The sequence below is a fragment of the Marmota monax genome, unplaced genomic scaffold (assembly GCF_021218885.2).
Source record: "Marmota monax isolate L192 unplaced genomic scaffold, Marmota_monax_Labrador192_F-V1.1 WCK01_AAM20220418_F8-fsc00132, whole genome shotgun sequence".
NCBI classification, from domain to species: Eukaryota; Metazoa; Chordata; class Mammalia; order Rodentia; family Sciuridae; genus Marmota; species Marmota monax.
In genome coordinates this window covers 1,136,829-1,163,580 of record NW_026695199.1, presented here as the reverse complement: position 1 = coordinate 1,163,580, position 26,752 = coordinate 1,136,829, and the positions used below count along the sequence as shown (strand labels likewise).

The window sequence follows — 26,752 nt, the reverse complement described above, 5'->3', positions numbered from 1 at the left end:
TGGAGAATAAAATTGTTGTCAATAAAGTTCAAAGAATTCAAGCCATAAAGTATGTTCTCTCACTTCAATGAAATTAAGTGAGAAATCAATGACAGAAAGATTTCTGCAAAATTGCTGACTATTTGGAAATTAAATAACACACTCCCAAAAAAACTATGTGTATTTGTTTGCTAAGGTTAACATGTCATGTTATGTTTGAAGAAAAGGAGGATAGTAAAACAAAATATCCATGAAGTACACCCTCTTTATTCCTGAGAACCTAGCAAAGTTAAAAACAAAACAAAACAAAACAAAACAAAAAACCCCCCAAAAACATAAGACCCAGACTAGATGAGAATGTGCAGGTAAATATTATCTCAAAAGACACTGACTTCCTTTTACATGTCTTGGGAATTTGAAAGTATTAGTGCTATCTATCCATATAAAGCTAGTTTCTTTTTAATTTTTTTTTTAATTCTAATTTGTTATTTATGACAGCAGAATGTGTTAGAATTTATATTACACATGAGGGCACATTTTTTCATATCTCTGATTGTATACAAAGTATTCACACCATTCGTGTCTTCATATATGTACTTGGGGAATGATGTCCATCTCATTCCACCATCTTTTTTATCCTCTTGTCCCTTCCCTTTCCCTCCCTCCCCTTTGCCCTATCTAGAGTCCATCTAATCTTCCCATGCAGTGGGAAGATTCCCAACCCCAGTATAAATCAGCCTCCTTATATCAGATAAAACATTTATTATTTGTTTTTTGGGAATTGGCTAACTTCACTTAGCATTATATTCTCCAACTCCATCCATTTACCTGTAAATTCCATGGCTTATTCTCTTTTATCAGTGAGTAATATTCCATTGTGTATATATACCACATTTCCTTTATCCATTCATCTACTGAGGGGCATCTAGGTTGGTTCCACAGTTTAGCTAATGTGAATTGTGTTGCAATAAACATTGATGTGGCTATGTCCCTGTAGTATGCTGTTTCTAAGTCCTTTGGGTATAGACCAAGGAGTAGGATAGCTGGGTCAAAAGGTGGTTCCATTCCCAGTTTTCCAAGGAATCTCCATAGTGCTATAAATCTAGTTTCTTATATGTATGGTAAGTTCTAGTTTCTTATATGTATGGCTGTTGCTCATGCAATAGGGCAAACAGTGCTATATGTTAGGTTACCAAGTTACAAAAGATGTCGCTACTTCTGTAACTTGGTAATATAACACATAAAATCTCCCTCCCTGTGGTAACTGGTGTGGAATTGAGGGCACTGTGGAAAGAAGAGGCACTGTATCAAAATAGTCACCACTGGATGAGGTGGTATGAGGCATGTAGAAGTTATTTTCTGGAGTAACATGGTAAGCTACAGAAATGTAACATGAAGAAGCACCATGAGGAACAGAGATGCTGTCAATCCCATCTCCACTGGACCTTCTCCAAAAGCATTTTTTTGTTAGTAAGCCTGATGTCTCACACACTTCATTTCCAGGTATTTTCTTTGGTCTCTTGGCCACCTTTCCACTGCCCTGGCACAACTTGGCTATGGACAGTAGAACTGTTATACAAAGTAACACAGATTTATCTAAACAACAGGAATCACTTTTCTCTAACTTCTGGAGGCTAAAATTTAAGCTCAAGGTGTTGGTAAGTCTGGTTTCTTCTGAGGCCTGGGTATGACTTATGGAATCTACTTCTCAAGGTGTCTCTTATCATCTTTTCTCTGTGCAAATAAGTTGTTGCATGTGAGTATCCAAATTTCTCTTTCCTCAAAAAGACAACCTTAAAATTGGATTATAACCCATCATTTTGATATCACTAACCTTAATTACCTCTTTTTTATTTTTTATTCTAATTTGTTATATATGACAGTGAAATGCATTACAATTCTTATTACACATATAGAGAACAATTTTTCATCTCTGGTTGTATACAAAGTATATTCACACTATTCCTGTCTTCATATATGTACCTGGGATAATGATGTCCATCTCATTCCACTATCATTTCTAACCCCATGCCCCCTCCCATCCCCTCCCACCTCTTTGTCCTACCTAGAGTTCATCTATTCCTCCCGTACTCCTCTCCCTAACCCACTGTGAGCCTGAGGCTGATGGTTTTAATGAATCATAATAATAGCCAATATTTATCAGGTGGTTTGTATGTGTCCAATACTGTTAAAACACTCCATGAACTAGATTTCTTGTTAAAGTCATGTTTGTTGAGATATAATTTATATATGGTACGATTTGCCCTATTTAGTTTTATATGAATTTTGAAAACACAAATATAAAAAATGACTATATATATATATATATATATATATATATATATATATATATATAGTACTACAGTTAAGATACAGAATATGTTACCTTGTTCTTCTTTACTTCTTTAAAAATACAAATAAAGAAATTAATTTTACTATATTTTAATTTAACCCAATGAATTACCAAAATAATTTGCAAAGAAAATAATTGTTATTAAAATATTTCATGTTCATTTTGTTTGTCCTAGTTATTCTTTGGAATCTAATGTCTATTTTTTAACACATAGCCCACCACAGTTAAGACTATACACATTTCAAATATTCAGTAGCCTCATGTAAACAATGGTTGTCATATTGGATCCATTCTTTCTTCATCTTTCATCTTTTAGTGAGACGTATGCTGAAGCTGCATGATAAGTCCCCTTGTTATGTAGTTTCTTGTTGAGTTCCATCAGAAAGGGACACCAAAGAGATGAACTTAGAATATACAAGAGTAAAGCAAGGTGTTTTATTCCTCCCTATAAGCCTCTAAAGACTATGAGTTGGTTTCTTCATGCTTTTGGTGGGATTAACTTCAGTTAGGCCTCCTTCTCCTACAAGGTTTTCATAATGGCTCTCTTCTTTCACCTCCTACTTCTCCAAGTGTATGGAAGGAAAGGTGATTCACAAAATGTATTGGTTTCCCTCAACTTTGCCCTTATCTTATAAATATCTTATTAAACAATTTCTACCTTGATTTACTTTTTTCATCCTTGAAACTTGAATACTGTTTTTTTAATCATAAGAATGTAGTATGTAACTCATCTCATATCAGAGGCAATGTATATACACCTACCAGATTGATTACATATTAAAATATAGCATGTAAAATGCAAAAACTTTTAAAGAAAATATTTGTGTAACATTGTGAGGAGAAATGGAAAACAAATATATATATATATATATATATATATATATATATATATATATACAAAAAAACCAAAAACCTGAAAAATTAGATGTTGCAGGTAAAATTTTTATGTGTAAAAATCTATCAAAAAGGGTTGAAAGAGACATGAACTGTATTACTTGTAATTTTTGTTTATTTTTAATATTTAGCTTTACTTGGTTTCTCCTTTGGTTGTTTTTTCCTTTATTGTAATTCTTCTCTTTGCAGATTTTCATTGTTGCTTTTCATTTCCTCCTCGTGGAATATTTTGCCAAGAATGTTCTATAGTGGAGGCTTTCTTGCTGTACATTCTGTTAGTTTTTGTTTATCATAGAAAGTTTTTATTTTATTGTCAAATTTGAAGCTTAATTTTGCTGAATGTAAGATTCTTGGTTGGCTTCCATTATCTTTAGGTAATGGAAGCCATTCTTTTTTTTTAAATTTTTATTGTTGGTTGTTCAAAACATTACATAGTTCTTGACATATCATATTTCACACTTTGATTCAAGTGGGTTATGAACTCCCATTTTTACCCCATATACAGATTGCAGAATCACATCGGTTACATATCCACTGATTTACATATTGCAATACTAGTGTCTATTGTATTCTGCTGCCTTTCCTATCCTATACTATCCTCCATCCACTCCCCTCCCCTCCCCTCTTCTCTCTCTACCCCATCTACTGTCATTCATTTCTCCCCCTTGTTATTTTTTTCCCTTTCCCCTCACTTCCTCTTGTTTGTAATTTTGTATAACCCTGAGGGTCTCCTTCCATTTCCATGCAATTTCCCTTCTCTCTCCCTTTCCCTCCCACCTCTCATCCCTGTTTAATGTTAATCTTCTTCTCATGCTCTTCCCCCCTACTCTGTTCTTAGTTACTCTCCTTACATCAAAGAAGACATTTGGCATTTGTTTTTTAGGGATTGGCTAGCTTCACTTAGCATAATCTGCTCTAATGCCATCCATTTCCCTGCAAATTCTATGATTTTGTCATTTTTTAATGCAGAGTAATACTCCATTGTGTATAAATGCCACATTTTTTTTATCTATTCGTCTACTGAAGGGCATCTGGGTTGGTTCCACAGTCTTGCTATTGTGAATTGTGCTGCTATGAACATCCATGTAGCAGTGTCCCTGTAGCATGCTCTTTTAGGTCTTTAGGGAATAGACCAAGAAGGGGAATAGCTGGGTCAAATGGTGGTTCCATTCCCAGCTTTCCAAGAAATCTCCATACTGCTTTGCAAATTGGCCGCACCAATTTGCAGTCCCACCAGCAATGTACAAGTGTACCCTTTTCCCCACATCCTCGCCAGCACTTGTTGTTTGACTTCATAATGGCTGCCAATCTTACTGGAGTGAGATGGTATCTTAGGGTGGTTTTGATTTGCATTTCTCTGACAGCTAGAGATGTTGAGCATTTTTTCATGTACTTGTTGATTGATTGTATGTCCTCTTCTGAGAAGTGTCTGTTCAGGTCCTTGGCCCATTTGTTGATTGGGTTATTTGTTTTCTTATTGGTTAATTTTTTTGAGTCTTTGTATACTCTGGATATTAGGGCTCTATCTGAAGTGTGAGGAGTAAAGATTTGTTCCCAGGATGTAGGCTCCCTATTTACCTCTCTTATTGTTTCTTTTGCTGAGAAAAAACTTTTTAGTTTGAGTAAGTCCCATTTGTTGATTCTAGTTATTAACTCTTGTGCTATGGGTGTCCTATTGAGGAATTTGGAGCCCGACCCCACAGTGTATAGATCGTAGCCAACTTTTTCTTGTATCAGATGCCATGTCTCTGATTTGATATCAAGCTCCTTGATCCATTTTGCGTTAACTTTTGTGCATGGCGAGAGAAAGGGATTCAGTTTCATTTTGTTGCATATGGATTTCCAGTTTTCCCAGCACCATTTGTTGAAGATGCTATCCTTCCTCCATTGCATGCTTTTAGCCCCTTTATCAAATATAAGATAGTTGTAATTTTGTGGATTAGTTTCTGTGTCCTCTATTCTGTACCATTGGTCCGCCCGCCTTTTTTGGTACCAGTACCATGCTGTTTTGTTACTATTGCTCTGTAGTATAGTTTGAAGTCTGGTATTGCTATACCGCCTGATTCACACTTTATGCTTAGAGTTGTTTTTGGTATTCTGGGTCTTTTATTTTTCCATATGAATTTTTTGATTGCTTTATCTATTTCTACAATGGTGCAGCTATGTTCATCAAACAAACTCTTCTTAAGTTCAAGAGTCTAATAGACCACCATACAATAATTATGGGAGACTTCAACACACCTCTCTCACCACTGGACAGATCTTCCAAACAAAAGTTGAATAGAAAAAACTATAGAACTCAATAATACAATTAATAACCTAGACTTAATTGACATATATAGAATATACCACCCAACATCAAGCAGTTACACTTTTTTCTCAGCAGCACATGGATCCTTCTCAAGAATAGATCATATATTATGTCACAGGACAACTCTTAGACATTATAAAGGAGTAGAGATAATACCATGCATCTTATCTTATCTGATCATAATGGAATAAAACTGGAAATCAACGATAAAAGAAGGAAGGAAAAATCATGCATCACTTGGAGAATGAACAATAGGTTACTGAATGATCAATGGGTTATAGAAGACATCAAGGAGAAAATTAAAAAATTCTTAGAGATAAATGAAAACGCAGACACAACATATTGGAAGCCATTCTTGGTATATGTTGTTCCAGGATCTCCTGGCTTTTAGGGTATGGTTTGAAAATCTGCTGAGAACCAAATTAGTCTTCCCTTATAGGTAATCTGATTTTTCTTTCTTGTTGCCTTTAAAATTCTATCCTTATTCTGTATGCTAGGCTTTTTCATTATAATGTGTCTTGGGGTAGATCTGTTGTAATTTTGTACATTTGGTGTCCTATATGCCTCTTGTATTTGATTTTCCAATTCATTCTTCATGCTTGGGAACTTTTATGATATTATTTTATTGAAGACATTGTGCATTTCTTTAGTTTGAATCTATGAAACTTCCTCTATCCAATATATCTTAAATTAGGTCTTTTGATGGTATCCCATAATTCTTGGATATTCTGTTCATGGTTTTTTACCATCTTCACTGTGAGGTCAACTTTATTTTCAAGATTATATATTTTGCCTTCATTGTCTGAGGTCCTGCCCTCCAAGTGACCTAGTCTGTTGGTGATACTATCTATTGAGTTTTTTGCATTGGCTTATTGTTTCTTTCAATTCATTAATTTCTGGGGGTTTTTTTGTTTGTTTTTTAGTATCACTGTCTCTTTATTGAAGTAATCTCTTTCAACCTGTATTTGTTGTTGGTGTGATCAAAGGTCTCCTGTATTTGTTCTCTTATCTCTTTGCTGGAGTGATTGATTTTTGCCTTTATCTGCTCACTTAGGTCATTCTTTAATTCTCAAATTATTTTAGTTATGTATATTCTGAATTCCTTTTCTGACACTTCATCTACTGTGCTATCTATGGATTCTATCATTGTAGTATCTTGGTTTGTTTGGGGCACTTACCTCCCTTGTTTGTTTATGATGTTAATGGGTCATTCTCTCTTGCAATGTAGAGCCAAGGTATTACAGCTTCTGACCTATTGTCTTACAGTGTCCCCATAGGTTACCAATACCTCACTTTTAAGGGAGAGATCAATATTACAACAATCAATGTATACAACGTGCAGCCATATATCAGTTAGTTCCTATTTTTACATTTACAGTTTCATCACTATACTCAGAAATGATGAGTTTGGCTATCTTCTACCATATAGTTAATAGATTTGTGTAATGGTTTATAATTTCTAATGTCAGAAGGCGGGGCTGAGGGGTTTGCTAAGATATTTATGAAGTAGGATGTGAGAATATGGAGTTATTAGATTATATAACATTTGAGAGTGTAATCATAAGAAGTTGGCTGTTAATAGGAGAAGCAAGAGATAGGCAACCCCTTGCAAGATTCCCTATTACCTCAGCATCAGGTTAACTGTTAGCACCTCTAGTAGAGAAACCTGCTGCATGGCTAGGCCCACAGGGACCTTGGTGATAGGTTACCATGTCCTTATTGTTGTCCCTTCATAGAAGTGGCAATATCCCAGTTTTGTGGTGGTAGCAGCCTCAAGCATATATGTACCCTGATATTGGGCTGTGGAGCCAAGCTTTGGTGAATAAGAAACCCCAATGTGCGGTGGCTCTCTGTACTGATGCAGGGTGGATTTCTCCTCCAGATCTCTGGAACTTTAATTATCTCTTTAAAGACCTTTTTTTTTTCCTAATAGCAGTCACATTCTAAGGTGCCAGAAGTTAGGGCTTTAACACAAAAATTTTAGTTGGACACAATTCAGTTCATAGCACTATGCATCTCAATTTAATAAACTATTAAACATTCTTAAGAAATAACTAAAGCAATACTTAGTATGGAATTCATAACACTGAATATTTGTATTAGAAAAGAAGAAAAGGCAACAACCTCAACCTCCAGCTGAAGTTAACATAGAAAGAAGAGTAAAAGATACACCAAGTCATCAGAAAATAAACTTGGAAATACTAAAAAGTATAGTGATGATCAACACATGTAAAGGACAAAAATCATGTAGAAAATCAATTTGGAAAATAAAGTCTATTTTGAAGACTGATCATTTCATCATAGATCTCTAGTTAGACTAAACAAGTAAAGAAGAAAAGATACAAATTACCAAGATCAATGCTTCAATAGCAATGGTTCAATATTCAATGTTCTCTAATTCATTGTTCATGTTGACTTCATAGAACATAAACAGCAATCCAACTGTGTATTTTTCTAAGTAGGGATTTTAATTTATAATTTTTAAAAACAGAAAACCAAAAAAAAGCAAGAAATGAACAAATAATTTGAAGAGACACTTTTTAAAGGAGGTTATGCAGATGAAAAATAAGCATATGAAAACATGATCAGCATTGCTAGCCATTAGGAAAAAGAGGAAAACCAAAAATATTTATTAGTATAAATATGTTAGAATGACTAAAATGAAAGAGTTGCTGTAACAAGTATTAGAGTTTTTACAATAACTAGACAAATGTGAAAACAATTCAAATGTCTATCAAAGGAAGAATTAATATGTATACTCTGGGATTTTTTGTGCCTATACATGTGTGTATACGTGTATTTTGTTAAGGACAAGTAAAGATTTGCATAGACACTCTGTAAAGGAAATTATGTAGATGGAAAATCAGCCTGTGAAAACATGATTAGCATTGCTAGTGTGTGTGTATGGGAAATGAAATATTTTTCATTGAAAAGAATAAATGAATTTGACATAGATAACAAGAATAATTTTCAAAAGAAATCATGATGAGTGCAGGAAGCCAGAATAACAACAACAGCAAGAATTAACGCTGTATTATTTCATTTCATAAATTTCTAGACTATGTAAACAAATAAAATAAGTACATAACATAATGTAAAAAATTCACATTATTAGTAGCAGATTAGTAGTTTACAGAGATGAGGATTTTGAAGAGCAAGGTCAGAGGCAATGAAAAGGGGTATTAGGCTATGTCAAAACTTACCAAATCCTAAACGTACAGTGTGCGAATTATTTTTCAATCATACCCCATCTATTAAAGCTGTTAAAAGCACTTTGGTGAATTAAGGAATGTGAATTGAAAAGAACTACTAAGAGTATGGCTCTTTTATTCAAAACTCAAGAGCAGGCAAACAACAGCTGCTTATTGTGGGAAGATGTAGGTCTAGAATTAATGAGAAATTGTATTGGAGAACTTTTGAAGTTATTTTGTGTTCCATAGCTTTATAGGATATTGATTTAGTTTCTACATTGACAAAAACTCATTGATTATTAAAATTAGAAAATCTATATTTTAGTTATTTATATCTTTATATTAAAAAGAACAGATAGAGTGCTGGGGCTATAAATCACTGTTAGAGTTCTTGCCTTGCAAGAGTGAGATGCTGGGTTTGATTCTTAACAGCACATGAAAATAAATAAATAAAGGTATTGTGTCCATCTACAACTAAAAAAATATTTTCAAAAAAGAACAGAAATAAGGGGCTGGGGTTATGGCTGAGCAGTGGAGTGCTTGCCTAGCATGTGCGAGGCCCTGGGTTTGATTCTCAGCACCACATAAAAATAAATAAAATAAATGTATTGTGTCCAACTACAACTAAAAAATAAACTTTTTTTAAAAAAAAGAGCAGAAATATACAGAAAATGTAGTTTATGATACACATACAAAAATGTTTAGGAGTTTTATGTTGATACAGTATGAGCCACATACTTTGAATTGAATTAAAAAGTTAAGATGGGTTGATGAATGGTGATAAGGGCTGATTGGTGGATAGATATGTTTTGATTCAAATAATATAAAATATTAATTATACAACCATATAATTATGTGGATATGTGGGCATTAATTGAATAGTTCTTTGCAATATATCAAATGTAAATTTTTTAAAGTTAAAATGTCTAGAAAACATTGTAATGAGATGAGACTGCATGCTTAATATGTCTTAAAGCCACATTCTGAAATACAATTTAAAGCCTCATAGATTGATTCTTAAGAACATAAGTTGATAATACATTAGAAAACTCCTGAATTTTCTAGCAAAATTGAATATGTACAGTGTGTCATAATAATTACACCTGTAAATATATATACTACAGAAATTCTTCATTTTACATAATAGACTTTAACTTGAAACAACTTAAATTTTCATCTACAGTAGAATGGATACATATATTGTGGTCCCTTCATTTAAAACACAATTATACACCAATGAATAGAATATACAACAGCTAAACAAAATTCAAGATGGATTATGCAAGAATAAGTGTTGCCAAAATTGGAGCCAAATTTAAAAGTTTAAGCAACTGTGTAATTCCACTTGTATGATGTTACGACCAGGCAAAACTAATGTATGACTTTAAAAATCAGTTAGCGAAGAAGGATAGAAAGATTGTTTAAATCATAAAGCATGCTTGTTAGGCAAAATTTTATTTATTGATCTTGGTATTGTTTACATAGATGGGTTTATTTGATGATAATTCCTTGAGCTGCATAATCATTATCTATGTAACTTTTGTATATCAGTCATACTTTAGTGATATTACACAATATTTAGGTCTTATCCAAGGATTAGACAGAAAATAGTCCCTTAAGCAAACAATATATGTTTTAGATATTTTACTGGCATGTATTAGTAAGATGTGAGTATTTATTTTTTCTTAAGTATCTGTCAACAATCAGTATATATATATATATATATATATATATATATATACTGATTGTTGACAGATATATATAATTAAGATTATATAATATATATATATAATTAAGACAATTTGGTAATAAAACAGTCAAAAACAATAAAATAGTTGACTAAAGTGACAAGTGACCCATGAAGAGCAATAAGGACAAATACAGGTAAGTAGTAAAGCATTAAGCAAAATCCAGTCTGCAAAGACTCCTTGAGATAACAACACAGAGACTGGAATAAATTGTCACCAATAATTTTCATAGAATATGCAAATTAATTGGAAATACAGTAATCACACAACTAGTGGGGTTTTCTCATGAGAATTCTGCAATAAATCTTGCCACAATGCTCATTTAGAATTTTATAATCTTTGATGGAAAGACCTGGAGATACAACTATTTGAGCATATGCTAAAAGCATGCATCATAAGTTAAGGATGAGTGCATTTTTTAAAAAAAGAGTGGAAAGTCACCAAATAAATAACCTAAAATTACATTTCAAAGCTCTAGAAAATGAAAAACAAATCAACACTAAAAGCAGTAGAAAACAGGAAATAATCAATTGAATTGAAACAAACAAACAAAAAACATTGAATAGACAAAATGAAAAGTTAACTCTTTGAAAGAATAAATACAATAAAAAAATCTTTAACCAACCTAATGAATAAAAAGAGAACTCAAGTCCCTAAAATTCATGATGTAAAAGGAAATATCACCATGTATACTACTGAAATACGGACAATTATCAAAAACTATTTTGAAAATCTATACTCCAATAAAATAGAAAACCATGAAGAAATTGACAAATTTTTAGAGACCTTCTCAAATTGAATAACGAGGATACAGTAAATTTAGATTGATCAATTTCCAGAAATGAAATTAAAGACATAATCAAAAGCCAATCAACAAAGGAAAGCCCAGGACAAGATGAATTTCAGCCAAGTTCTACCAGACCTTCAAAAAAGAACTTACTCTAATCTTCTTCAAATTATTTCATAAAGAAGAAAAGGAAGGAAACCTTTCAAACTCATTTTATGAAGCTAGTATCACCCTAATACCAAAACCAGGCAAAGGTACATCAAGGAAAGAAAAGTTCAGACAAAAATCCCTGATGAACATAAATGCAAAAATGCTTAATAAAATACAGGTCAATTGCATACAAAAACATATTAAAAGATAATACACCATGAACAAGTGTGGTCTATTCCAAGGATGTTGGTTCAACATATCGCAATCTATAAATGTAATTCATCACATCAATATTCTTAAATTATTCCATTCACAATAGCCTCAAAAAATTAAATAGTTGGGAATCAATTTAACAAAGAGGTGAAGGATCTCTACAATGAAAATTATAGAATATTTAAGAAAAAAAATTGAATACCTACAAAGATGGAAAGATTTCCCATATTCTTGGATAGATAGAATTAATAATGTCAAAAGCACTATACAGATTTAATGCAATTCCCATTAAAATTCCAATGTTACTTTTCTTAGAGATAGAAAGAGAAGTTATGAAATTCACTTGGAAAAATAAGAGGCCCAGAATAGCTAAAACAATTTTTAGTGAGAAAAATTAATGCAGGAGGCAAGACTATACCAGACCCTAAATTATACTCCAGAGCTATAGTAACAAAAATAGCATGGTATTATCATCAGAACTAACATAAAGGCCCACAGAACAGAATACAACACACAAAGACATACCCACGTAAATACAGTTATCTCATACTAGACAAATGTGCCATGAACATGCATTTGAGGAAAGAAAGCCTCTTCAACGAATGGTACTGGGAAAACTATAAATCCATATGTAGCAAAATAAATTAAACCCCTATCTCACTCTGCACAAAACTCAACTCAAAGTGGATCAAGGATCTAGGCATTAGTCCAGAGTTGCTGTGCCTACTACAAGAAAAAGTAGGCCCCAATCTCCATTATGTCATCTTAGAAACTGACTTCATCAATAAAACTCCTAAATTACAAGAAATAAAATCAATAACAAGAAATGGGATGGTATCAAACAAAAAGCTTTTCACAGTAAAAAAAAATAAATAAAGAAAGAAAGAATGTGAAGAGAGACCAGACAAAATGGATGAAAATTTTTGCCATCTGCACCTCAGATAGAGCATTAATCTTTAGACTAAACAAAGAACTCAAAACACACCAAAAGAACAAATAACTCAGTCTATAAATTGGCAAAGGAACTACACAGGCAATTCACAGAGAAACAAATATGAATGGTCAACAAATATACAAAAAGTGTTCAACATTTCTAGCAATTAGAGAAATGCAAATTAAAACTACACTGAGATTCTACCTCACTCCAGTCAGAATGCCAATTGTCAAGAATACAAGTAACAACAAATGCTGGTGAGGATGTGGGGAAAATTATTCACTCATACTTTGCTAGTGGAACTGGAAATTGATGCAAACATTATGGAAAGCAATATAGAAAGTCCTCAGAAAACTTGGAGTTGAAACACCATTTGACCCAGTTATACCACTCCTCAGTTTATACCGAAAGGACTTAAAATCAGCATACTACAGTGATGCAGTCACATCAAAGTTTATAGTGGCTCAATTCAGAGTAGCTAAGCTATGGAACCAACCTGGGTGTCCTTCAATAGATGAATGGATAAAGAAAATGTGGCATATATACCTAATGGAATATTAGAAATAAATTTATGGCATTTGCTTGAAATTGGGTGGAACTGGAGAACATCATGTTAACAAGCCAGTCCCCGAAAACCAAAGGCTGAATGTTCTCTCTGATATGTGGAACCAAACCCATAAAAAGAGAGGGTAGAGAGAGGAAGTAAAGTGGTTGATTGGATTAGACAAAGGAGTGTGATGGGAAGGGAGAGGGGATGAGAATAGAAAATAAAGCAGACAGACATTGCGGGCCAGCTTGAGGGATGCAAGTCTCTGAGCCGGCTGCTGAGTGGCCTGGCCCAGGACGCTTTCCACGGAGCACCAGGGCATCACGGAGGAGCTGTTGAGGAGCCAGCTGCATCCGGAGGTGTCAGCTGAGGAGTTCCATCCTTTTTGGCAAAGATGAGGGGGATTCTTAAGTCGATTGCATCTACAGACATGGATTTCAACCAGCTGGACGCATTCTTGACTGCTCAAACCAAAAACCAAGGTGGGATAACATCTGACCAGGCTGCTGTTATTTCCAAATTCCGGAAGAGCCACAAAACAAAGATTCGAGAAAGCCTCATGAACCAGAGCCATTGGGACAATGGACTTCGGGGCCTGAGCTGGAGAGTTGATGCCAAGTCTCTCATCTCAAATACACACCCCTGTTGCCATAATAGAGCTAGAATTTGGGAAAAGTGGACAGCAATTCCCTCACCTGGGCCTATGCCAGAGTGGACCACTGAGCTGTTGGAAGAAACCCCAGAGGAAAGCTAGCAACCTCAGATATGAGAAATGAGTGTTGGATGTCGAAGAATAAAGTTGTTGGGTATCCTGATGATGGCAAATGCCTTCATTTATTTGACTGTGGAAGTCTCCAAAAGCAGCAGCCAAGCAAAAATGGAAAGGGCGAAGTAATAATACCCAAAGAAAAGTTCTGGAAGATATCTAGCTTACCTCCCCAGGCGTACTGGAACAGAGAACAAGAAGAGCTGAACAAGCGGTACAATCCCATTTTGAGCATGTTGGCCAACCAGACAGGGGATGTATATGGGTCGCCAAATATAAGTCATCTGAATTATTGTGAACCTGACCTGAGGGTCATGTCAGCTGTGACAGATTTTAATAATTTGCCAGACAAATTTAAAGACTTTCTCCTGTATTTGAGATGTCGAAATTATTCACTGGTTACAGATCAACCAAATAAAGTGCAAAGAAGCCCTTCTTGTTGCTGGCAATTAAGTCCCTCACTCCACATTTCGCCAAAAGGCAAGCAATTCGGGAGTCCTGGGGCAAAGAAACCAACCAGGGGAACCAGACAGTGGTATGCGTCTTCTTGCTGGGCCAGACTCCCCCAGAGGACAACCACCCTGACCTTTCTGACATGCTGAAATTTGAGAGTGAGAAGCACCAAGACATTCTTATGCAGAACTATAGAGACACTTTCTTCAACCTGTCTCTAAAGGAAGTGCTATTTCTCAGGTAGGTGAGCACTTCCTGCCCAGACACTTAGTTTGTTTTTCAGGGTGATGATGATGATGTTTTTGTGAACACTCATCATGTCCTGAATTACTTGAATAGCTTTCCCAAGCACAAAGCCAAAGATCTGTTTATAGGTGATGTGATCCACAATACTGGTCCTCATCGAAATAAGAAACTGAAGTACTACATCCCAGAGGTGGTTTACTCTGGAGTCTACTCTCTTTATACAAGGGGTGGGGGATTCCTCTATTCTGGCCACCTGGCTCTGAGGCTGTACAACATATCTGACCAGGTCCATCTCTACCCCATTGATGACATTTATACTGGAATGTGCCTTCAGAAACTTGACCTCATTCCAGAGAAACACAAAGGCTTCAGGACATTTTATATTGAGGAGAAAAACAAGAATAACATCTATTCTTATGTAGATCTGATGTTAGTACATAGTAGAAAACCTCAAGAGATGATTGATATTTGGTCTCCATTGCAAAGTGCTCATTTAAAATGCTAAAATATATACAGTCTAAATTTTACATAGAAACACATATCTTCCCTAGTTCCCATATTGTTTTCTTGCATTAGGGTAATTTCTGTGTTAAACCAATAGAATTACCTTTAAAGGTAGTTTTCATGTGAGACCCTCCAAACGCTTTAGTTTGGTACTTCTGTGACTAGGGAAAGCAGATGATGATAATTTTAATGGAGGATATGGTGGGATGATTGGTTCTGTACTTTCCTACTGGATAGTGGTCATTATTTTCTTTTATTTTTTTTTATTATTGGTTGTTCAAAACATTACAAAGCTCTTGACATATCATATTTCATACATTTGATTCAATCAGATTATGAACTCCCATTTTTACAACAGACACTAGTATGGCAGTATGTAAAAAAGTGGATGTGGAACCGATGTGAATCTGCAAAATGTATATGGGGTAAAAAATGGGAGTTCATTATTTTCTAATTTATCTTCCCTTCTCATCTGGAATCGTATGTTCCTAGAATGTGATCATTGTAAGTTATTTTTATTTTGTTCTGCTATATATTATTCCTACTTCCAATATCATGATAGATTTATCTGTAATTTGGGTGTTTAGGAACCTAATGGCTACCACGACTTTGTTATTCATGACACAGTGGTTTTGTGAAATGGAATTATATTTATTTTCATGAATTGGGTGGATTTTTAAAATTATCTAGAAAATGGACTTCAGTCAAAATTTCCTGCCACGCCAACAGGATTTTCTTGTGTTAATTTAATCAGTTAATTTTGCAAAATGAGAATTATCCAGTTTATCTTCTTGTAGTCTCATGGTCATAGTGAGGAGAGAGTGAGTTTAATTTCTCTTGTGTTTGGTTTGCTAGGTGGTATCATAATAATGATCTGATTTTTTTATTGTTGAAAATAATGATTATGGTTTCATAATGGCCAACTGGAAATTGGATTGCCCCTGACAACCATATGGGTTTATGAATTTTCACTGTGGATCAGGAAAGCATTGTGACTTTTGAAATTGGAAGTGAAAGGTTTGAAGTTGTAGGCTTTTTCTTACCTGGTCTGTCAGTTTAAAACTCCAGGATTCTATTCTTGCCATATTTTCACATGTTGCTTCTGCAAAATTATTATTCTGAGTAGTGATTGCTTCCCTGTCTCAGTGTAGAAGTGCCTGTGTTTTTATTTATTGATCAGATCAAAAACCAAAACATTTTCTTAAATATATTTTGTGTAATATTTTATTTTTATACAATGTTTTTGGTGATATATTGAACTGGATCATGATATTTTAAATGTTAAGGTATAACATATGTTAAATAAAGCTAATGGTTATTTTTGAATTTTAAAATTTGGGTTTTTGGGGGGAGTATGAACTACTAGAGTTTAAAATTCTGCCAAACTATTGCTAGTATGTACTATTTTATAATATGTTTTCTTGAAATATTTTTGTGTTTTTAGAGATAAGAATTCTTATTACATGCAATACTAGGGACTGTAAAAAAGTGGAAATAAAGTCACCCTATTTAAAAAAAAAGAAAAGAAAGCAGAATGAATTGGACAAAATTTCCTATGCTTATATATAAATTCACAACCAGTTTAACTTCACATCATGTACAACCAAAAGAATGGGATCCTAATTGGAATAGGTAGCACTTCATGTGTGTATAATATGTCAAAATACACTGTCTTTTCATGTGTATCTATCATATATACCTAAACACAACAAATAAAAAAAAAGTTAATGGCAATGTCAACAATAACTTCTAGGTGTCAATTATTTCTCAAAGTTATCCTTAAAAATAGATCCTATTCTCTCAACTTAGAGCATTTAGGTGACATGCTTAAGATTAGGAAGCCAAAATTTTTATATGTGTCTTTCTTACACTAATAAACTTATTGTGTGGTTTTACATATTTCTGTCTTCTGTAAAAATTTGAAAACATTTTTGTTTGATTTTGTTCTATACAAAATTTAATATTTGTGTTGCAATTAAAAAATAAATTTGTGAAAGTATATACATGATTTTGCTTTCTTTCAACATGTTTGCATGGAAAGGTAAAAGATCAGAAGTACCTTTCTTTTGTATCATTGCATGGAAAAATTCAGTAGAAAATAAAATTTAAAAGAAGGAATTATTGCATTGAAGATCCTTTCTATAGGATTAATATATTTGTATACAATTAATCTAATTTTATGATTATTTCCTATATTCAGTCTGGGTCCCAAGTTTATTATTTAAAGATATTTTGACTATCTGTAGTAAATATTCTTGTTTTCTTTTTAAATTACTGTCATTATTCACATTAATGTTGCACTACTGCCATCTTGTGAGTGCTCAGTGGTTCTACTATCCTGTGACAGCCATTGCCAAAGTGCATAAACTGAGAGACTGTAGAGATCAGCAAATTACCATTGATTATAATGCAGACTGTAATATTCAATAGTACTTTGAAAACAAAAGTGATGATTAATTTGAAAAGGCTTTAAGTAATTTCAGTACGAATTTCACATGGAATCAGTTTTAGTTATCTTGGCAACAAATTTTACTTTTTTTGTATATATAAATATAACATCTGAATTAGTATACATTAAAATGTCACAAAAAACTTTGCTATACATAATCAAAATTTTGAAGCATAAACCTTAAATATATAAATATTAAAATTGTAAAATAACAATTTTTCAAGTTTTCTTGTGGCCTAGTAAATAACTGAATGGCTATAATGAGGGAGTTTTGTCAGATGCAAAAATTATTTATTTTGGATGGTATATTTTAGGCATTCTGAGGAATATGGTTATTTGTGAACCACTTGCGTGAGTTGTACATGTAGTTTCTGGATATAAAGTAAGTTTCACACCATGGCTATTAAAATTCAATAATGTAAGCACCCTTTGTGCACCCACCCCCGAAAAACAACAAACTTTTTAATATCTTGACATATTTGTACTTCATTACAGTTGCAATTTTAGATCTCCAAAGTAAAAAATAATATTTATTTTAATATATTCACAATTTTAATGAAAAGTAAATCTTGTACACTTTTGTTCTGTTTCACAAAGTAGCATGCTTTATTTAGGAAAGCTCATATTACTACAGTGAGAATAATATTTCCTTAGTGTATATAACACTAAATGAAACAAAGGCATGGAAACTATTTTACATGTTTGTAGTATCTGACAAGGCAATACAGGTAATTTGAATTTTAATTTTTTCAATATTTGTTCACAAATCTTAAATAATTAGAATCATTAGATATTTGCTTATCATTAGGGTCACGACATTAAAGTACACTAACAAATCATCAGTTTTTAAATTAACAGTGCTAAAAATTATTTTTATATATTAAAAATCAATAGTGCTCTTGCACATCAGTTTTTCTCTATATTTTTTTCTCAAATACTGTGAATCGTTTTTAAAAAATGTGATATTGATCCACAAATAAAATAAAATTAGGGCCTTTAGAATGCATATTGAATTCAGTCTGTGGTTAAACTAAATTTAACTATTTAGAATAAAGAGACTACTCAGTTAACAAGTATATCTATTTAGTCAATTGCAATAAGAAAGAAGGATAAAAGGAAAAATGTAGAAGGAAAAATAAACGAGGAAAGACAGAAATAGAGAAGAAATATAAAGAGGAAATCTTTAAAATATTTAACTCTGACAACTTGTTTTTTTGCAATTAGTATTTGGATTATATGTATGTGTAAGAGTTTCAATAACTTTCAAAATTATTATGAAAATAAACTCCAAAACTCTAAAATACATTTTTGTTTCATAAAGGCAATATTGTTTTATTTGTTTGCTCATTATTCAAAAAGAACATCCTAAGGAAAAGAATTGAAGTAAAAAATAATTGTCTGAGGCACATTACTATAAGTCACTGATGAGCCCAATAACTTTGGAGAGTAAAGTAAAACCAAGTCGATGGCTGGCTATTTTAAATATGTGACTTAGGAGAAATTGAGAGAATTAAATGCCATCCAATTTCCTCTTCAGAGTGTGCACCAAGGGAGGTTATCAATGATATGCCAAAGTGCACAATTACCAGAATGCATTTGCTTTCTCTATATAGTTTTCTTTCTTGCTCTGTTCAATTAGTTAAAATTTATTTTCCTTTTCCTTTCTTTTTTATTAGGCTGTGAAAAATAATCAATGCAGACTTCTGGCTCTCCTATTTAGTTTTCTTATAATGGAGAGTTCCTGGAAAGGGGTTAATTTACTTTGAAGATAATTACAAATCCTTTTTTACTTTCACATAGAAATGTACAAATGTGACTAATACATAATTGGTAACAAAACACTACATAAATTCCCTGAGATTTTACCTTAAAACATCCAAGAAGCAAATAATAATTGAAAAGAGTAACACTACATTTGTTGATTGCTAAATATATCTTATTTGTTAATCAAGGGGGCAAATTTGATGTTTTAAACTTGTTTTCATTAATGGCTGACCACCAAATAGCCATTTTTCATTCTTTGTAACATCAAATATTTCTTATTATATTTCAAATAATTTCTTTTCAATAAAAAGCCACTAGAAATGAGTTTTGTCATTTTAAAAAGAGGCCAAAGGATTCCCAACCATGGCATTCTTCAACTCATAAGGTAAATATTCCTTTCATTTTCATTTTTCTATTGTATAATTAAAACTATCAGATTATATGTAAGAAGGTCATTTAAACAAATGTGTTTTTTTTTTTTATTCAGCATAACATAACCACTACTCCCGAATTTCCCAGTGGTTTGTTCTCACTAATTTAAACAATTTTTAAGGAATCCCATTTATCTGAGGAAATAACTTCAAGTAAATAGCCACCTTCTCTAGCCCTTGGATGTCTGTCTCACTATATGAAAAATCCCCAGTTGGTGATTTGGCCTCTAAAATTACAGGTAGAGACTACGAAATATATACAAAGTTAACTTATACAAGACAGAGTTTATTCTCATTAGAGCCTTTGGAACTATCTGGAAACATTTGAATTGAGCGAAAATCCTTCTTAGAGCAAATTACAGAACCTATTACCATTTCTATGATTGAGCAGGCAGATGAGTTTTAACTATGCTCAGCTGCCTGATAAGTTCCTCAAATGAAATTTTATCTTATTTTTGCAAAAGGCTTGAAATTACTTTCAGTAATAAGTGAGGCTCATCAGTTTCTATTTATACTTCTTTAATATTTAAGCCTGTGATGGGCATCAGTGCACTGAGCGTCCTGCAGAGATTCACAATCTCATTTACATGTTGACTCAATCTAGACTGGCATTTGTGATAATGATCCATGGACCTTTATACTCTATACAAAACTCCCTAATAATACACTGGCATTTGTTTGTATAGAAGGCTGCACTTTATGGTGTTTTAATTGTCACTGTACATTATTGTCTTTTTAATTACTTGAGGGCATATATGTTTAATTACTTGAGGACATGTTATGATTCTTTATCAAAAACTGAAAGAAAAACATTAAATGCTGATTATCATTGATCCTCCAACACAGCAGACCTAGATTTGTTACATAATTTACTACCCACACTACTGTTAAATTTCTAGATAAACATTTATTTCCACTGGAACTACTTAAATCTTATTTTTGTCACTTTCATTGAAAATGCTCATTTTTAAACAGATAATAAATTATCTTGTGTGATTTTTATGCTGTGGTTAATATGACAGGGACCACAAAGTTAATTGTCTAAAGTGACAATGAATAAAAATAGTTGTTTATGCATGATGCACCCAAAGTTTTGAAAGATTTTCTATAATGTGATTTTAGCACTAATTACATAGATCAATAAAGATGTTAGGCTTGCAATTTTTAGATATAATTAGTGCAACAGTGATAATAAGCTAGAGAAAATAGCAAAATCATGTTCTGAATATGGGCAAATTAATTGATTAAACATACGCTTTAATTAGAGCATCAATACTGTATTACTGCCCAATATTCTTTTTACCATGGGAATGTAAAACAAAGAGATAAAGAACTGTTGTTTCCATTGTGATAATATTACTAACATTTTTTACCAATAGCACTTCACTTAAATGTATATATTTAGGGAATAAGATCCTCTCTCTCTCTCTCTCTCTCTCTCTCTCTCTCTCTCTCTCTCTCTCTCTCACACACACACACACACACACACACACACACACACACATATCCATCAATGATATGCTACTATAAAGCAATGTAGAATATTGAGACATCCTAGGCACCAAGTTATAATTCATGACAAGTGATTCTGGAGACATCACATACTACTAGAACTATCATTTCTCAGCACCTGAAAGTCAAAGCTAACTTTTATAAGTACTGAAAGTCATGTTCTTCTGTCATAGTTTTACTTATACTTTAAACTAGTATACCAAATGACATAACCAGCCCATGATTATCAGGTTCAAATACTATTTCTGTTTCCACACTGTAATTTCATGATTAAATGCTGCAATCTTTGAATATATCAATATGTCATACTTTCATGTGAATTGACAATGTTACCAGAAACCCACACATTAATATTCTAATGGATCTTTGATCAGTTGAAATTTCTTTGATTATTACATTCATTATTTTTCTCTGGTGATAGTCTTTCTTTTAATGTCTATTTCTGTTTAATACCACCACTGAAGATTTCTCTTGATAAGTGTTCACATGATATGATTACTCACACTTCGATTTTAACCAATCTGATCTTTATTTTGAAAGGGCATTTTTGACAAGGCTCACAGCATCAGTTGGAAGGCAGACATTGGTTGTAGCCCTGGAGTAGGATTGTACTTGTTGATATATTTCCCTTTACAAGGATAGGAATTTGAGGAAACAGGATTGGGATTCGGGGAATTTTCTACTGCTATACTGTCGGGGAAGAAAGGTCAGCATTAGAAAAATCCCTTTATTCTTTATCCTTAAAATCTGTGAGATTCTAGCATCTAAATGTGTGATTCTGTATGTTTCTTATCATAAAAAAATGTTAGATTCATACACTGCTTTTTGCTACAGAGAGAATCAATCTTCGTAAGTTTATCTTTTCATAAATAATATGGTCTAGGTAAGTATCCTATCACTGGACTACATCCTGAACTATAACATTGTTATATTGTTTACAACTACAAATATATAATTACTGTAATTTCACTAGTAAGGCACTAATAAAAATAGCAAATTTATCAGATAACCACAGTTACAAATAATTTAATGTGTTAAAGTAAATGAATTTAGAACAAGTATCAAAACTGAATGAATGGGGCTGGGGCTGTGGCTCAGTGGTAGTGCACTTTCCTAGCATGTGTGAGGCACTGGGTTCAATTCTCAGCACCACAGAAAAATAAATAAAATAAAGGTCTATTAACAACTAAAAAATATTTTAAAAAACTGAATGAATGAATGGATGAATGAATGAATGAACAAATTATATGGTTTGAGGATATTTGATTTTAATTGAAATATTTGTCCATTTTCATTAATAGCTGTGAATAAGTGTATTGCTTTGTTTTATGCTATTTGGCCTATCTGTTTTTATCTTCCTTTTTCCCCCTTCCTTTTGAATCAACTAAATTTTATCTTTTATTACATTTTTTCCAGTTACATGTTAACTTTTCTTGTATCTTATTATACATATTTGTTTATTTATCTTTCATGATCACATCATGAATTAAAATATGCATCTTTGTCAATCTATTTTGATTTAATATTTTTATCCTTTATGTAAGAATTTTTAGCAAAATCCTTCCATTTATGTTGTTATTTTTTGTTCCTTATTGATATCCACTTTGCTTTTCTCTGTCTTGTAATCTGACAATGTGTTGTCATTTTTTTCTTTAAAGAGTCACCTCTTTTAAAAGCATTTTTTAATAGAAAATTTTAATATTTACTCACATATTTCCTGTTGCTGGTGTTTGATTTCACTCAGTGGAATTTTTTTCTTAATGTTTGTGGAAGGTAAACCTGCCTCTAGTGAATTATGACAACTTTATTTAGCTAAAATATTCGTATTTTAGCATCATTTTTGAAGGATACTTACTGGCTTTGCATTTTAAGTTGATTGCTTTTTCTTTTCTTCTCTTCCAAACTTTACATGTGTTTTGCTTTCTTCTAAGGAGAAAAAGCAGCAGACATTCTTATAGCAATTTTGATTACTTATAGTATTTTATATTTACCTTTAGCATCCCCCAAATTAACTATGGTGTGCATAGGCATGATTTTGTTTATTTTGGTCAGGGTAAATTTTAATCTCTGAGTTACTATTTTTGCATATAATTAATATGAAAAATGATTTATTTATGTGTTATTTGGGCTGCAACTTCCCTCTCTTTTTTCTTTCTTTCTTTATTTTGAAATATTTTTATATTGTCTCATAGGACATTGGGACATTTTATTTTATGTAAATCATTTTTTTTCTTCTTTATTCAAATTTGAATAATTTCTGTTCTTGTTTTTATTTTTGGTAGCATTTTATTCCTATCTAATCTTTTGTAAGTTGGTCCAGTGAATATTTTATTACAGATTAGATGTAGGAACTATAATTAAATCTCTTTTAGTTTCCATTTATTTATTGAGCTTGCTCAAGTGTTCACTTAGTATATAAAAATTTTACTTTGAATGCTTGAACATACACATAGCCCCTAAATTATAATGGTTCTTATGATTTCTCTGCATTAGAATAGTGACAAGCTCTAGACATTCAATAGAAATCACAGTTTGATTTTTGAATTTTGATCATTTTTTCTCAGGTTGGTGATGTGTGGTATAATACTCTCTTGCGATGCTGGGCCATGTCAGCAAGTGCCATATTATTACCATGTTTAATAATAGATATTTGTTAACATACTATGTCACTGAGCTATGATGTTTGGTAAGTAAGGTTATTAACCTAAGTGCATTTTTTCCTTACTATATTTTTAATTCACTTTCTTTTGCCAGCACATGCTGAGCTTAGAATGTGACAAAAGACTCAAAGGAAATCAAATGTGTCTCTGTAACTCCCTACTTTCTGTTATTTGGCCAAATAAACTCCAAACCATCAGTAGGCATGAAATCCAAGCTCTAATTCATCTTGTCTCTTGTTCTACTGATTGTATTTGGGTTCCACCTCTTATACAACGGTCTGTCAAACATTTCTAGGCAAAAAATGGAGGGCTTTATAGAAATTTTTATTTATGCTTCCTTTCTCATGAAAATTTCAGCTTCATGATATCTTCATAAAATTTTATTGGTGCATGTTAATTATACAGAATATACCATTTCATTATGTCATAGTCATATATGCATGTAACACAATTTGGTCAATTTCACTCCCCAGTACCTCTGCTTGCCCACTCCTCCCCATTCTCCTAGGGTCCCTTTTTTCTACCATAGTGGTGGTCTCCTTTCTGTGTTCATGAGATCCCATCTCCAACTTTTTTATTATTCTAGCTTTCACAAACAAGATATAGGATACATGTTTTTCTGTCTGAATTATTTCTCTAAACAAAATGCTGTCCAGTACCATACATTTTCCTGCAAATGAAATGATTCTTTTTACCTATGGCTGTCTAAAATTCCATTGTATATATACAGATACTGCATTGCCTTTTGTTCAATATCGTAAGCCAATTACCTTCAAATACTTTGTCCAGATTCATCTTGTTTATGACACAAGGACATGTCCAATTCATTACTTTGTGATTTTAAAACATTGATATGGATTTCAATAAGTGTCTCCTAAGTATTTTTTGAATATTGTAAGATACTTGGATTTTCCAGTTTAAACAAACCTTCTATTAAGCAGAATATTTTGAAAGGCATCCTCAAACATGTCATTGTCATGTCCAACACCAATAAGAAACATGCTATGATCTTTAAGATAAAGTTTGAGTGCTTAGTTTATTCACGCTCCTTTAATATTTAAAACTTACTTTCAGTTTTTAGTTTTATGTTACTATTCTCTTACACAAAATATACATTCAAAATATATTAACTAGAAGGCATAGTGATTATTTATTAAGTGTCATAAAGAACTCAAATAAAGAAGAGAGGGATAAGAATTATTAGGAAAGACTGGAGTCTGGTTTTTGTAGGGTGATCAACTAAGGAATTCCTTACAGTCTGTCTTGAAACAAAAATAAGTGTAAAGATAGGTAGGGGTTAATAAAAGAAATATCATATGATAAAGGTACAAAGAACCAAACTTGGGAAAGAGAACTCAAGGGCAACAAAAAAAATTTTTTTTTAAATGATACACTGAACTTTGTCAATGTAAAAGTAAATTGAGAACAAAGAGTTAATATTAAAACTATATAGTTTCATGGCTAGTTGAATTTTTGAGACATTTGGGAGAGGAGAAAACCTTAGATAATTCCTTTAGCATGGTAAATTGGCTAAATAGGAAAGCCAAACAAAATAAGAAATATAATACAAGAGTTTTTATTTCCTGGAGTTAAATAAGATTAACCTTCATCATTTTTTTTTTTCAAGTCTCAAGGGAATTGTCAGTTAAACTTTTGGAGAACCTTGCTTGGAATATAGATGGGAGATATAGTTTAGGGCTTGAATAGACATGTAGAGACACAAATTTGTCCAAGTTGGTGGTATAAACATGAAAAAATGTCCAAGAAATCAACCTTGAGAAAAACATCATCATCTAGTTGGATGCTGAAGTGAGAAGAGTCCGGATATGATCTGGAAAAAAAGTTGTCTTTTCAAGACTAATTTTACAATAGCAGGGAAAGAGTAGATAAGAAAGCAACAATGATGAACATAGGAAATTCTTCTAAGAAGGTCAGCAGACAAGGAGAATCATCATGTGCAACAAACAGTTGAATAATGAGATGTAGATGCAGTACAGTCTGAGTCAGAAAAGGTAAAAAAAAAGAAAAGAAAAGGCTTTAATTTATGAAAAAACACTTCAGTGTGAAAATAAGCCCTGTATCAAAGCATCAGCAACAAGCAGGTCAAATGGCAATGACTGAAAACATGTAAGAAAACAAATTTCCCAAGTTCTTTACACACGCCTTTAAACTTCCACTCATGAATCAGGCCCTTCTTTGTGTGCCCATCTGACATTCAGTAAATCTCAGTTTCCCTAACTTATTTCCTCATCCCTATTCCTTGAATTATCCCCTAGCCTCAATTAGCCTCTTTTTTTTTTTTTTTTTGGAGAGTCTTAAGAACTTTAATGTTTCAAATGTGGAAATAAGTTAAAAAAATAACAAAAGGAAGCATTGAGTTTTTAGTACCCTGCTCCACTTTCATTTAGGCATTAGAAAGAAATTAATAGACAGTATGTTAAATACATTTAAAATAGAAATGCTATAAATAGCAACTTTAACAGAAAAAATGATCTTTATTTTTAAACTTCAAAATTTATGTGTCTGTTACATGTATCTGGATTCTTTGCATAGAATAATCTCAGTGTATACGCAAATGACAACTAAAAATACATTTCATTAGAAAACTCCATCACTGTTGAAATGAGCAGTGTTATGTCTATGCTTTTCTTTTCAGGTTGAGTATTGGCAAAATACTCAAACCTGAAAAGAAAAGCATAGAATTTGGACTTGAGCATTGTTACTTCTGCAATGTGAGCACAGAGAGGTCTAAGAAAGGGAAATTCCATTGTCCCCTTTAATAGAGAGGCACACGTGTTTGTGTGTCTCACGTGTCAATGTGAGACTACACACACATTACCAGAAAACAGTACTTTTCTTC

The 26,752-nt window shown here is 32.6% G+C and overlaps 2 pseudogenes; both read left to right on the top strand.

Moving 5' to 3' along the window:
- Nucleotides 1-13,861, top strand: part of LOC124082242 (COMM domain-containing protein 1-like) — a 126,838-nt pseudogene extending 112,977 nt beyond the window's left edge.
- Nucleotides 13,862-13,879: 18 nt separating this feature from the next.
- LOC124082208 (N-acetyllactosaminide beta-1,3-N-acetylglucosaminyltransferase 2-like) lies at nucleotides 13,880-15,077 on the top strand (annotated as a pseudogene).
- The last annotated feature ends 11,675 nt before the right edge of the window (nucleotides 15,078-26,752 follow it).